The sequence below is a fragment of the Nanorana parkeri genome, unplaced genomic scaffold, assembly GCF_000935625.1.
Source record: "Nanorana parkeri isolate BGI_ZX_2015 unplaced genomic scaffold, ASM93562v1 scaffold286, whole genome shotgun sequence".
NCBI lineage: Eukaryota > Metazoa > Chordata > Amphibia > Anura > Dicroglossidae > Nanorana > Nanorana parkeri.
The window spans coordinates 787,777-800,122 of record NW_017306554.1 but is presented as its reverse complement, the minus strand read 5'-3'; the positions used below and the strand labels follow the sequence as shown (position 1 = coordinate 800,122).

Genomic DNA, 12,346 nt, shown 5'->3' with positions numbered 1-12,346 from the left:
AAGAAAGCCGACAAACAGACCAGCCCAAATTCCTAACATTTGTATATACTATAAAGTATGTTAAAGCTGAACTCCAGGTATAAATATTATTATTGCTATTAGCGCTGACAATTTACACAGCATTTTACATAGTACACATTCACATCAGTCCCTGCCCTCAAGTAGCTTACAATCTAAGGTCCCTATCGCACATACATACAAGGGTCAATTTAGACAGGAGCCAATTAACCGAAACAAAATAGCCGTTACCATTCTGCATTTCTGTATAGAGGACTACAACTCCCAGCAATACTTTATACAGAATGGTAATGGATATAGGGGACTACAACTTCCAGCATTACTCTCTACAGAAACACAGAATGTTAACGGCTATAGAGGGGACTACAACTTCCAGCGTTACTCTCTACAGAAACACAGAACGTTAACGGCTATAGAGGGGACTACAACTTCCAGCAATACTCTCTACAGAAACGCAGAATAGTACTGGCTATAGGGGACCACAACTTCCAGCAATACTCTACAGAAACGCAGAATAATTCCATCAGTTATAGAGGACTACAAAAAACCTGTCACAGAACTTGGGCACAAACAGAAAATAAAAGGTTCACCTCACCTCCTCCTCCGCGGCAGGAACATCGTGTAGCTGAGAGGTGGCGGGCTGTGTAATCAGGAAGCTGCTGGGTCCTCCCGGCCGAGGCCCCAGCGCAGCCTCACCATGTGCTTGAAGGCTGCTCTGCCTCACTGCCGTGCCACCCCCCCCCACCATCTCTTTCCCTACCTTGCCACTGGTCTGGTGCCTGGGTCTGCTGGGCCCCCCAGGCCCAGGTGCTGCCGCACCGGCGGGAGTTCCACTCCTGATGTATACTTACACTGGTCCAGCTTGTCCCAATGTAGGTATGCAAATGCCATATCTTATTGGCAGCTGGGGATCCCATAAAGCTTTGTAGAGGCAGGAGCTACTACAGTGCTTTACAGTGATCTTCTGGGTCATGTATGGTGCAGAGCTGAGTGGCTTCCCCTCTGTTCTGAAAACACAGGGGTCACTCACTTGGCACAGCAGTCAAAGAATGTCTAGTATTTTTTTTTATGAATACTAGGCAATCTAAATTGGATGGAGGGGCAGATCATGACATCACCAGCTCTCATCCAATCAGAGAACGCCTAGTATTCATTGAAACAAAACACTGTGGGGGGATCCATCAAAACTGGAGCAGACAAAATCTGCTCTTAGCAACATACACTATATTACCAAAAGTATTGGGACACCCCTCCAAATCATTAGCCAAGAAATAGTTGGCCACGTAAAATGACAGAGCGGGGTCAGCGCATGCTAAAGCGCACAGTGCGCAGAAGTCGCCAACTCTCTGCAGAGTCAATAGCTACAGACCTCCAAACTTCATGTGGCCTTCAGATTAGCACAACAACAGTGTGTAGAGAGTTTCATAGAATGGGCTTCCATGGGCGAGAAGCTGCATCCAAGCCTTACATCACCAAGTGCAATGCAAAGCGTCGGATGCAGTGGTGTAAAGCACGCCGCCACTGGACTCTAGAGAAGTGGAGACGTGTTCTCTGTAGTGACGAATCACGCTTTTGTGTCTGGCAATCCCATGAACGTGTCTGGGTTGCCAGGAGAACGGTACTTGCCGGACTGCATTGTGCCAAGTGTACAGTTTAGTGGCGGGGGGATTATGGTGTGGGGTTGTTTTTCAGTGGTTGGGCTTGGCCCCTTAGTTACAGTGAAGGGAACTCTTAAGGCATCAGCATACCAAGACATTTTGGACAATTTCATGCTCCCAACTTTGTGGGAACAGTTTGGGGATGGCCCCTTCCTGTTCCAACATGACTGCTCACCAGTGCACAAAGCAAGGTCCATAAAGACATGGATGAGCGAGTTTGGGGTGGAGGAACTTGACTGGCCCGCACAGAGTCCTGATCTCAACCTGATAGAACATCTTTGGGATGAATTAGAGCGGAGAATGTGAGCCGGGCCATCATCAGTACCTCACCTCACAAATGCGCTTCTGGAAGAATGGTCAAACATTCCCATAGACACAATCCTAAACCTTGTGGACGCCTTCCCAGAAGAGTTGAAGCTGTCATAGCTGCAAAGGGTGGGCCAACTCAATATTTAACCCTACAGACTAAGACTGGGATGCCATTAAAGTTCATGTGCGTGTTAAGGCAGGCGTCCCAATACTTTTGGTAATATAGTGTAGGTCAGCTTCCCACTAAGCTCATGGCAACTGAAAATGAGTGTTTCTCAAGGCTAAGCAAACATCCCCTTCTCCTAGTACCTAGCTTTCCATTGCCTAAAACAAAAACCTTCAAGCCAGAATATGCCCGAACAAACATGCAGAAACACACAAATGCTCCAAAATCTCCTGTTATGCTTACACTCAGACTGCAGTCTTATAGATACAAGTAATGTGAGGCAGTGAAGGGTGACAATCCCCACTTCTTTTTCTGTGACCCTGAACGGAGAGGAGCTTTGCTGGAAGTGGAGATGTGCTACACAAGAGGCAGGCAACTTTGGCCCTCCAGCTGTACTACAAGTCCCATGAGGCAATGAAAGACTCTGACAGCCACAGGCATGACTCCAAGAGGCATGATGGGATTTGCAGTTTCACTACAGCAGGAGTGCTCAGGATGCCTATCCCTGTGCTACACAATAAACCTAGCAACACTGGAAGTTGAGAACAATGGCTACAAAGGCGAGTATAGCAAGGAAGTGTAAACATGGAAGAGAATGTCAAGAGTGGGGAGCAAACAGAAAACTTGAACTGAAGTGCAGGTAATAGACCAGGGGTACGCAAACTGGGCACTCCACCTGTGGAACTACAAATCCCAGTATGCCTCTGGTCTTGCAATGCCTCATGGGACTTGTAGTTCCACAACATCTGGAGTGCTGAGATAGACAAAGTGTGGAGGAGAGTGGCTATGGTAATAGAGAAGTACGAAGGGAGATGGTGTGAATGGAAGCACAGGGAATGGCCCAACAACAATCAGCTGAATTGTGCAGTCATCAGTGAGAGAACTGGCTGGCAGAATCACCTTTGTCCTACTGCCATTCTTAGAGCCGCATCAGGTGACTCATCTTCTCCCCGTCAGCTCCGTACACGTGAACTCTCCTTACAGCTCGGGGCTTTGTATAAGAGGGGGCGGGGGAAAGAGGCGTGGCCGCACAGTGGAGAGATGTGTTGGGGAGGGGAATAGGAAGCTGATATGAAGCTTACTCCGGAGATCGTCTTACAGGAAAGCTCAACCGGCATCTTCCTCTGCTGACATCTCCTGCAAGGACGGGTAAGTGACCGGCTCTGTGAGACGTCTGTATGACTGAGAGCACACTACATACATATCACGTGTTCGGTTATATGGAGAGATCTGTGTGATGGGGACAATAGGACAATCTATCCCTGCTCGGTGTGGCGCACATTCATTCATTTCTCGGTAGCTGTCGGAGGCTCCTCCCCTTTCCCGTGTCGTCATCATTAAAGAGGAACTGCGCCCTTCTATAGGTTCAACCAAATTCCTTCTAATAATGTTTTTTGTATCATGATAGAAATATGTATTAGTCCATGTACTCCAGCGTTAACCAAAGTTCTCCTTGCTGCACTCTGCTTCCACACTGCCATCACCTGTGCAGATGTGTTGTCAGTTTCTGGTATTTGGGACCTGGAGCAAGTCTGTGCATGCGTGTTATCTCATGGCTCGCATGAGCCCCTCACTAAAGCACCATTCACACCTAAGCGTAGCCAGGACAATTAGAAGCTTTTTTGTATGTGCAAGACATGTGACGTACGGGAGCAGAATTGTGCGTTTATGGCCCCATAGACTTTGAATGGAAGCACCTGGCAAATAAAAATTGTGCATGCAGTTTTATTTTGTAGCAAACTTTGTTTGTAAAACTCCATGTGTGTATTTTATTTGAACGAAAAGGTATTTTTTTATCCGATTTAATCGAATACATAATCGATTTAATGGAAATAATCGTTAGTTACAGCCCTAGCGAATGCAGAGGGACATGCCACAGCCAGAGTGGAAGGGGAAGAGAGGTGAGTGGTCACCACCACAGGATAGAGGATCCGGTGAGTATATCTTCTTTATTCCGGCCCCAAGATGAGCAGTTAACCCTTGCATGGCCAGGGTTAACTTTGTGCATAGGTGGAGTTCCCCTTTTAATGCTGCCTAGAATTTCTCTGTTCTCGCATTTGTCTGCAGGTACCTCCTAATCCTCTCGATATACCGTATTCGTGTAATTCACTTGAATAATGCTGGGAACAGCTTCACACGCAGACACTGTGGAGTAATTTAACGCTTTTGCTGCCAGAGCTTTTTTTAAAAAACTTTTTGTCATTTTTTGCATTCGTGCTTCAATGCAGATTTGAGCTTTCTACATGAAAATGCCCATAAACCCCAAAATAGTATATATTTTCTGAAAGCAGAAGACCTTTAGAATAAACTAGGGGTAGTTGCTAATTTTTGTTTTTCTTTTCTTTTTTCTGTTCAACTGTTCATCAAGATCTATATGTTCAGTAAAAAAATTTAGTGCACACAAGCCATAAACTCTCCAAATCTTCTGTAAAATATACAAGGTTAGTCCCGTAAAGAGATGTCAAAACGTACATTTTGAAATTGTCATCGGGCGATGCTTTAAAATCTTCGCAGCTCATCAACTCAGCTTGACCCCTTTACATGTGCATTTGTATATGGGGAGGGGCTTTAAACATGTTTTTAATTTGTTGTAATGTACGGTATCTTACATTTGTTTGTTTTTACTTCCCTTCATTACTACTACAAGGGGGCTGACAAGCCTTATGTGAGAGCAATTTTTTGGTGGCAGGATTTCTTTAGGGGGACATCAGGGGTCTGTTAGCCTCTAATGCCTTCTCTGCACACCGTTCAAGCTGATTGAATACACAATGACCTGACAGCCATGAACCTGAAAGTGCTCAGAGCTGAGTGCTTCCAAGTTTATTGATCACATGAGAGATTGAAAAACAGAAAGTTTGTCATCTCCCCACCATTTGGCTCCCCCAGGACCCAGATGAGACCAGCAAACATGTAGGGGCGGTGGCAGCATTCAGTATATTGAAGAGATAGGTCAGCTGTCGCTTCTATTACAGAGACCGAAGCCGACTCTCTAAAATGGAAGTGATCCTGTCACTAATACTTGGGGCAGCAAAAGTGCAGTGATGAGCAGCTACCCAAAGAATCAATGCAGAAATCAGTCTAGCAGTTTAGAGAAGAAAAACTAAAGCTGGTCTTGCACTCTACACATTTCTTGATGAACCAGCCAAAATGCCATCAATGGGTGGCCCTGTTGGCAGCCTTCTATCCGGTGTCCTTAGATCAGTAGAGCTGTCAGCTGCCATCACTGTTCAGGTATTCTGAGAGTGGCACACCTGTAGATGTCAGAATACAAAGCGAGAGGTTCGTCCACCCACACTGGTTAACGTGGATGGAAGAATCTGTTAATATTTTTGTCATTGAGGTTGAAGGAACAAAATATAACCGTGTATGACCAGCTTAAAGGAGAACTATGGGGTTAAGGCTTTTCCCCATAGTTCTCCTTAGGGTAACGGGAGGACACAAACTAGCGTCCTTCCGTCACCCTAAGCTCAGTATACCGGGAGCTACAGCTCGCGTAATACTGAGACGCTGAAGCAGATCCCGACAATTATGTCTGGATCCGCCCAGCTGCGTGAGTGACAGCTGGCTCTGCCTATCTAGAGGCAGAGCCAGCTGTACCCGCCCCCTCCCCCATCCGATCCGCCAGTCAGCGCTATCGGAGGGGGGAATCCAGTCTCTCCCCTGTCACGGCAGAGAGCTGTGACAGGATCGAGATGTGCGTGAACGCTGGTATGTGTTCGCTCACTTCTCGATCTACTAAGCCGACCTGTGACAGTCTCAGGTCTGCTAAAACTATGAGGTGAGTGAAAAGCACTCACCTCCATAGTTCTCCTTTAAGGAAATCTGATGAACTTCAAAGTAATATGGTCAGTTTGGTTTCATGTTGTGGTCCCCAATGCGTAATCCCTATCTTCAGTTGTTCCACCACCGGATGAGTGCACAAATGTGCCAAGAAGGAGCCACAGGATAAACTGAGAACCTTTTATCCCGTGTAATTAGATGAAGTAAAGTTACTCATTTACAGAACATCAGCTGACTTCAGTGTTCTTTATACTTTCAAACTGCCATTGACGCAAAATAATGTAATACAAAGACACAGCCCATCACCAGAAGTAAAGGAGGAACCAGGGATGATGCAGGCTCGCTTCCAATAATGATATCAGAACAAATGCCTGGAAAATCTCTTCATCTCTTTTAACGATGCTTGCTGTAGCCGCTATGAATCCACTTTCCAAGTTCTCTGTTGCCTTAGGGCTCTTGCATACAGACGCCAGCCCCTGTACACTATAGTTGTCAGTGTATTTCCACTGACAGAGCTTCAGGTGCAGCATAAAGCCTCACATTAATGTCAGTGACTGTTGGTGGTGGGTATATGCTCAAACTGTGCAAACCTGTGCATGTGCACAGGTGTGCTGCTTCCAGCCGTTTAATGAGCAATTTAGTTGCATTGCATATTTAGTATTCTGTTATGCTGCCACCTTGTGGTCATGAGGGGAATTTATCAAAACTGGAGAAGTTGCCCACGGCAACCAGTCGGCTTCTTTCATTTTCAAAGCTTTACTGAACAAACTCAAGATAGACGCTGTTTGGTTGCCATGATTCTGTCTGCTCCAGTTTTGATAAATCCCCCCCCCCGCCCCCCCCATTGTGTGTATTACATTACTCCTCCTTCCTCAGTTCCTCAGTGTGAGATTCTGCCATCGTTAGGCCAGACATGAGGTTAGAAATATTTCTTTATGACCTTCGAATACAACCATCTACAACACATATTGTTTGCCAGAATCCTGCTGCATGCAATAAAGATCATCGTGGATGTAAAGTATTTGAGTTCAACTATTTGATGTCTGCAGTGATTGTATCTGCTACATACAGGCCAGGTAAAGAGGTCTCAGAAAGGGCTATATTCTGTTACAACCATTGGAATCAGAATAATGGATGTAAAATCTTGGATGCACCCTGTATGTACTCAAACACAAACCATGACAGCTTGGTCACTATGCTGGGAGCGTGCAGTAAAGCACAAAGAGCAGTGGATACACATATGCGGAGGCCAGGCGTTCAAGCCCACCCAATGTTTCTGCATGCAGGTATCAGGCCAACAGGAAGTGGTTAAAATAAAGTAGATCCATAGTGAAAATATGTTCCTTCTCTGATAAAGACACTTGCTTCTATCCCACATTGGGACGTTCTTCTTTGAGCTGCTCCCACACAGACAAAGGGACTCCCAAAACAAAAGGAGAGGGTCTTGTGCAAACTCAACCAAGAAACAGACGGGGGTACCACCAAAACCAGTAGAGCCCCATGTAGATATATTTATGATAAAGATTACAATATGTAACGCGTATATTAAAGTGTCTGCAGATAAAATGGTATTTTTTAAAGGCTTACCATGTTTCATGTTACACCCATATTTCATGGTCAGACCCCCCCCCCCTGCCAAGCCCCCACTTACCTAAATCATGGGGTTCTTTACCCTGCAGGCTGCCACTGTTGAAATTTGCAATGACACCCTTTAACAGGATCTGTGAATACAGAGACTACACATCCCATTCACCAGTGTGGAAAAGAGACTTGTAGTTTCAATGTGGCACCGCACTTGCAGTCCATCGACACATTCTCCCATCCATGTTACTAAATGTCAGTACTGTGGTACCGACATGGACGGGAGGGACACTCTGCAGGAACCAGAGCATTACACCTGTGATCTACTGATCAGTTTTATTGCTTCACTGGCTCCAATGCAAAAAAATAATACATGCACATTTGTATTTTTTCTTTTATGAAGCAGTTTGGGTTCATTATTTCTTTCCAAAGGTGGAATTACCTTTTTTAAAGAAAATACGGTCTCATCTGCAGACACTTATGTAACACATATATTTATTATCACAACATGTTTAACTCTAGTCCATACTCTTCTGAAAGGACCTTATTAACAAAGCAATCTACAAGCCCTGATGAGGAATTTTGTGGATCCCCGAAACGAATTGGATGTTTTCTCCTGTTAAACTTAAAAGAAACCAATTAAACTGTACTGGTTTTGGTGGTGTCGCCATCTGTTTCTTGGGAGAACTTGCTCAAGACCTTCTGTACCCTGGCCTTCTTATGCTCTAAAAGTGATAACGTTAAGGCTGTGTTTACACCTGGGCGTTTCGTGCCACGCGGTTTTACCGCGATTTGTGGTAAAAGAAACGCGCCTTTCCGAGGGCTATCCGGCTGTATGCTAATGGATACGCACGGCAAATATGCCCCAAAGAAGCTCCTCTACTTCTTTGCGCGTAGGGCGTTTTACAGCGCGTTCCTACGCGCTGTAATACGCCCAGGTGGGAACCATGCCCATAGGCAATTATTGGTTTTCACATGTTGAGCGTTTTACAGCGCGTAGGAATGCGCTGTAAAATGCCCAGGTGGGAACCAAGCCTTACTGAAGGAATTTTAATACAAATCCGTCCCTATATCATTTCTATGAAGATATGATCTGAGTTAACCAGAAAGCTGTATTATTTAATAAAATGTTCTAGAGGAAAGTACATTCCTAAGCCAGATAATTGTCTGATGTACCTAGTTAAATCATGAAAAATAACTTGTCAGTTGCTTCACTCTTGTCATTGAATTGTCATTAGGGCATTCTTGTTCTATATACACCACTGATATGCAAAGTATATAATAAATGCAGCGGAAACTGCTCTATGGCTGAGTTCAGCTTGCTTTTTATTTCTGGCTTAGTCAGGGATTGTAGAGCCTTGAGAGCAGTATATATAGTATATGTATCTTCAGGCTGCAGAAATCACTCGTCATCAATTCTCCAACGCGCATCTTTCTTCTAACCTTTCCTATTGTTGTATCACTTTTTATTAAGCAAAAAAAAGGATAAATCATAAAAACTAGCCCTTACAATACTGGCTGTAAAGGCTTCGAGTATAAGCTTTTCAGCAAAAAAAATGGGCTGAAAATCTCGGCTTATACTCGAGTATATACGGTACTATGCTTTCTTCTACATAAAGCTGGATAATGAACCCCACAGTGTGGACATCTCTCCTAGTAGATAGTCCACTTTTTTGGCAGGGCCAGGAATGGGTCTGAACTGGGGGAAGGAATATTGTTCTTTTTTTAACATATAAATAATGCAGCACTTTTCTATATAAGTAAATCAACACAACCCAAATTCCCTGTTCACACCTGGGCGTTTTGACGCTGAAAGCTTAAAGGAGAACTATGGGTTCAGGGCTTTTCCCCATAGATCTCCTAAGGGTAATGGGAGGACACAAAGTAGCTTCCTCCCGTCACCCAAAGCTCAGTTGGTACACTGAGACACCGGAACGGATACCGACAATTCTGTCTGGATCCACCCAGCTGCGTGAGTGAAGCTGCCTCTTCCTATCTAGAGGCAGAGCCAGCTGTACCTGCCCCCTCCCCCGTCCGTTCCGCCAGTCAGCGCTGGAGGATCGGACAGGGGAGGGGGGGATCCCTGCAGGGAACCGTAAGTGACAGTCATGGCTCGCTGCAGGGATAGATCGAGAAGGGAGCGAGCGGCGGTATGTGTTCGCTCACTTCCCGATCTACTGAGCCGACCTGTGACAGTCTCATTGTCACTAGTCGTCTCAGATTATGAGGCTGAGTGAAAATCACTCCTCATAATTCTCCTTTTTAAGCGTCCAAACTCGCAACACAAGAATTCCTATTAATTTCTATGGCCCCTTTTTACACCTGAGAGTTTAGCATCAAGCTGTAAAAACGCTGAATGCTGGAAAAGGTGCATGAGCTTCTTTCAGGCCGATCCAGCACGTTTGTGCTCTATAGATTTCAATGGAAAATGCAACGAAAACGGGCGTTTGGGTTTTTGAGTGTTTTCGTGCAAAAATGTGCGTTTTTTTAGGGCGCATATACTTTGTGGAAGACCACATGCAAAGCACACTAGGAAACAAAATGGCTGATTCATGTCTGCAAAATTTTGATTCTGAGGCATTTATAAGTCTAATATAGGCACAACCATGCCAGTATGACCTGCGCAACCCCCTTTACAGAAACAGAGGAAGGAGGAGGCAGGCTTGGATGCAAATTGCTTGCCAGATTTTGCCAGAATGGGAATCTTTCCCTCCATCCCTGAAGAACAGCAAAGGTACAACATGTGCATGTGACATGTGGTGTATCTAAAGTTTGTTGTGATACTGTTGTAGCTTATGTTTCTGTTTGCTTGTGTGGCTATTGTAGGTCTGTGCAGCTGCAGATCTCCGTGTTGTGGAACTACAAATCCCAGTATGCAGCTACCTCTGCGTGTCATTCATGTTTCTTTTCTTGGTGTACAGACATTTATGCATCACAGGACTTGTAGTTCCACAACTGCTGAAAGGTTGATGTTGTTAACACTTTGGCTAATGTGTATGAGTTTATTATGTCATGGACAGGACTTGTTTTCATGGGACAGCACTCAATACACCATATGCAGAAACCCGTCCAAAACGTGCATCTATTTAGGGGAAAGTGCGCAAAGTGAACCGTGTGTAAAACGTGCTGAAACACTGACGCCTGGGTATGAACGGGGACTCACCACCACTAGTGATAACAAAAAATGCATATGACAAATCATTAAATTATATAAACCAGTATGATGTTCAAACTCAATGCAAAATTATTATTGTAAAAAAAAAATGATATAGTCCCAAGGGTAAGTCACACAATATTTGATATTTATGAGGTAACTTTCTGGGTGCTCATCCACAAAAATCTCCATTCAAATCCAAAGTAGGTCTAGAGACACTCGCGGATCATGGAACGGAGAGCTCAGCCCATCTGTATCAACCCTGTCAGATGTACTCCGTTCCTTTGAAATGTTGACATTAAAATGCTGATGCTTTGACTTCTTCTCTCCGCTGCAAGACCCGTGAGTTTCCCTATACCTACTTTGGATATGTATGTATGTATGTATGTATAAAGTCTCTGGTGCAAGATTAGTAACTGGTGTGCAGTGCTAGAATTGGCAAAACATTCTGTGTCGAAATCGAGTATTCTTTCTTGTATTTACTGAACCTTCAATGATAAACACCCTCCACCTAAAACTAAAATATCACTCTCCAGACAATTTTACCTTTAGGGTAAATCGTGCTTTCTAGGACATCTGTGGCAATGTTCCCCCAGTAGAATCTGCTCCACCTCCAGGGCTCCATTTACACATGAGCGGTTTTCCCGCCATATGAATACGCGTGGAACCGTGACAAACGTAAAAAACAATGCATTGCAATGTGCATTGTTTAGACTATTGGGGTACGGAACCGCGTGTCCCGAAAAATAGTCCAAGCGTGATTTTATGGTAGTAATAGCCCCAAACGTGCGGGATCCAAGCGTATGTTAATGTTAGCGCAGTTTCGTTCCGCAATGCTACCACTATGTGTGAATGGAGCCTAATTGCTCTCTCCTGGGATCTCAGGCTTTGTTACCTCTCTTTTTCAAGGTAAAAATCACTTTGCCAGCTGCTGCAGTAGAATCTACTCCACCTCCTAAATGAACTCTGCCAGGATTTAAATCTCGCTAATAAATCAGAAATTGCAGGCACGGCAGAAGTGTAAAATCATTTAGGCTAGGTTCACACCTGGGCGATCCGCGACTGCAATCGTGCACAAAACCGGGCGGGTGGCCACACGGTCACGGAATCGTCCACCACTGCTGATTGCGCTGGGGGTGCCATTATTTTCTAATGGCTTCCCCAGTCGTGCCGGGCAGATCACGTTGTTTCCCGCCGCGATACCGCCTATGCAACTGATCATGAAAAAAAAGCCATGTGTCGCAAAAAAGTTTTTTTTTTTTTTTTAGCAATTGCTGTGTGCAATTATGCATGATCGTGCGTCCCGGAATCACTCATATCTGTACCTAGCAATATTATTATTATTATTCTCATTCAAATCATTGAAGAGCCACTAAAAACAAATATTTGGTTTTCACACAAAGTTTTGCTAATTGCCATTTCTCACCTAATTTCTTACTAATTTTTGCACCAGAGAGTAAATATGTATCTTTTGGATTTACATAGTTGCATAGTTAGGTTGAAAAAAGACATGCACCCATCGAGTTCAACCTAGAGATATGGAGGGGAGAAAAGAAAAGCCTAAACCGATCCAGAGAAAGGCAAAAATTATTTTGTAATATTTTTGTCCATAGAGGTGAATGAGACTGTGCTACGCTTGGCACGAGGTTGTGGTATGTAGTTACATAGAAAATCCCCTTG

General features: G+C 44.5%; 1 protein-coding gene across 1 annotated transcript in view; it reads left to right on the top strand.

The window, feature by feature from the left end:
* The first annotated feature begins 3,263 nt into the window (after positions 1–3,263).
* Positions 3,264–12,346, top strand: part of ISYNA1 (inositol-3-phosphate synthase 1) — a 38,840-nt gene continuing 29,757 nt past the window's right edge. Inside the window, exon 1 of the mRNA XM_018557490.1 lies at positions 3,264–3,300. The gene's annotated coding sequence lies outside the window, so the exon portion shown is untranslated. The remainder of the gene's footprint in view (positions 3,301–12,346) is intronic.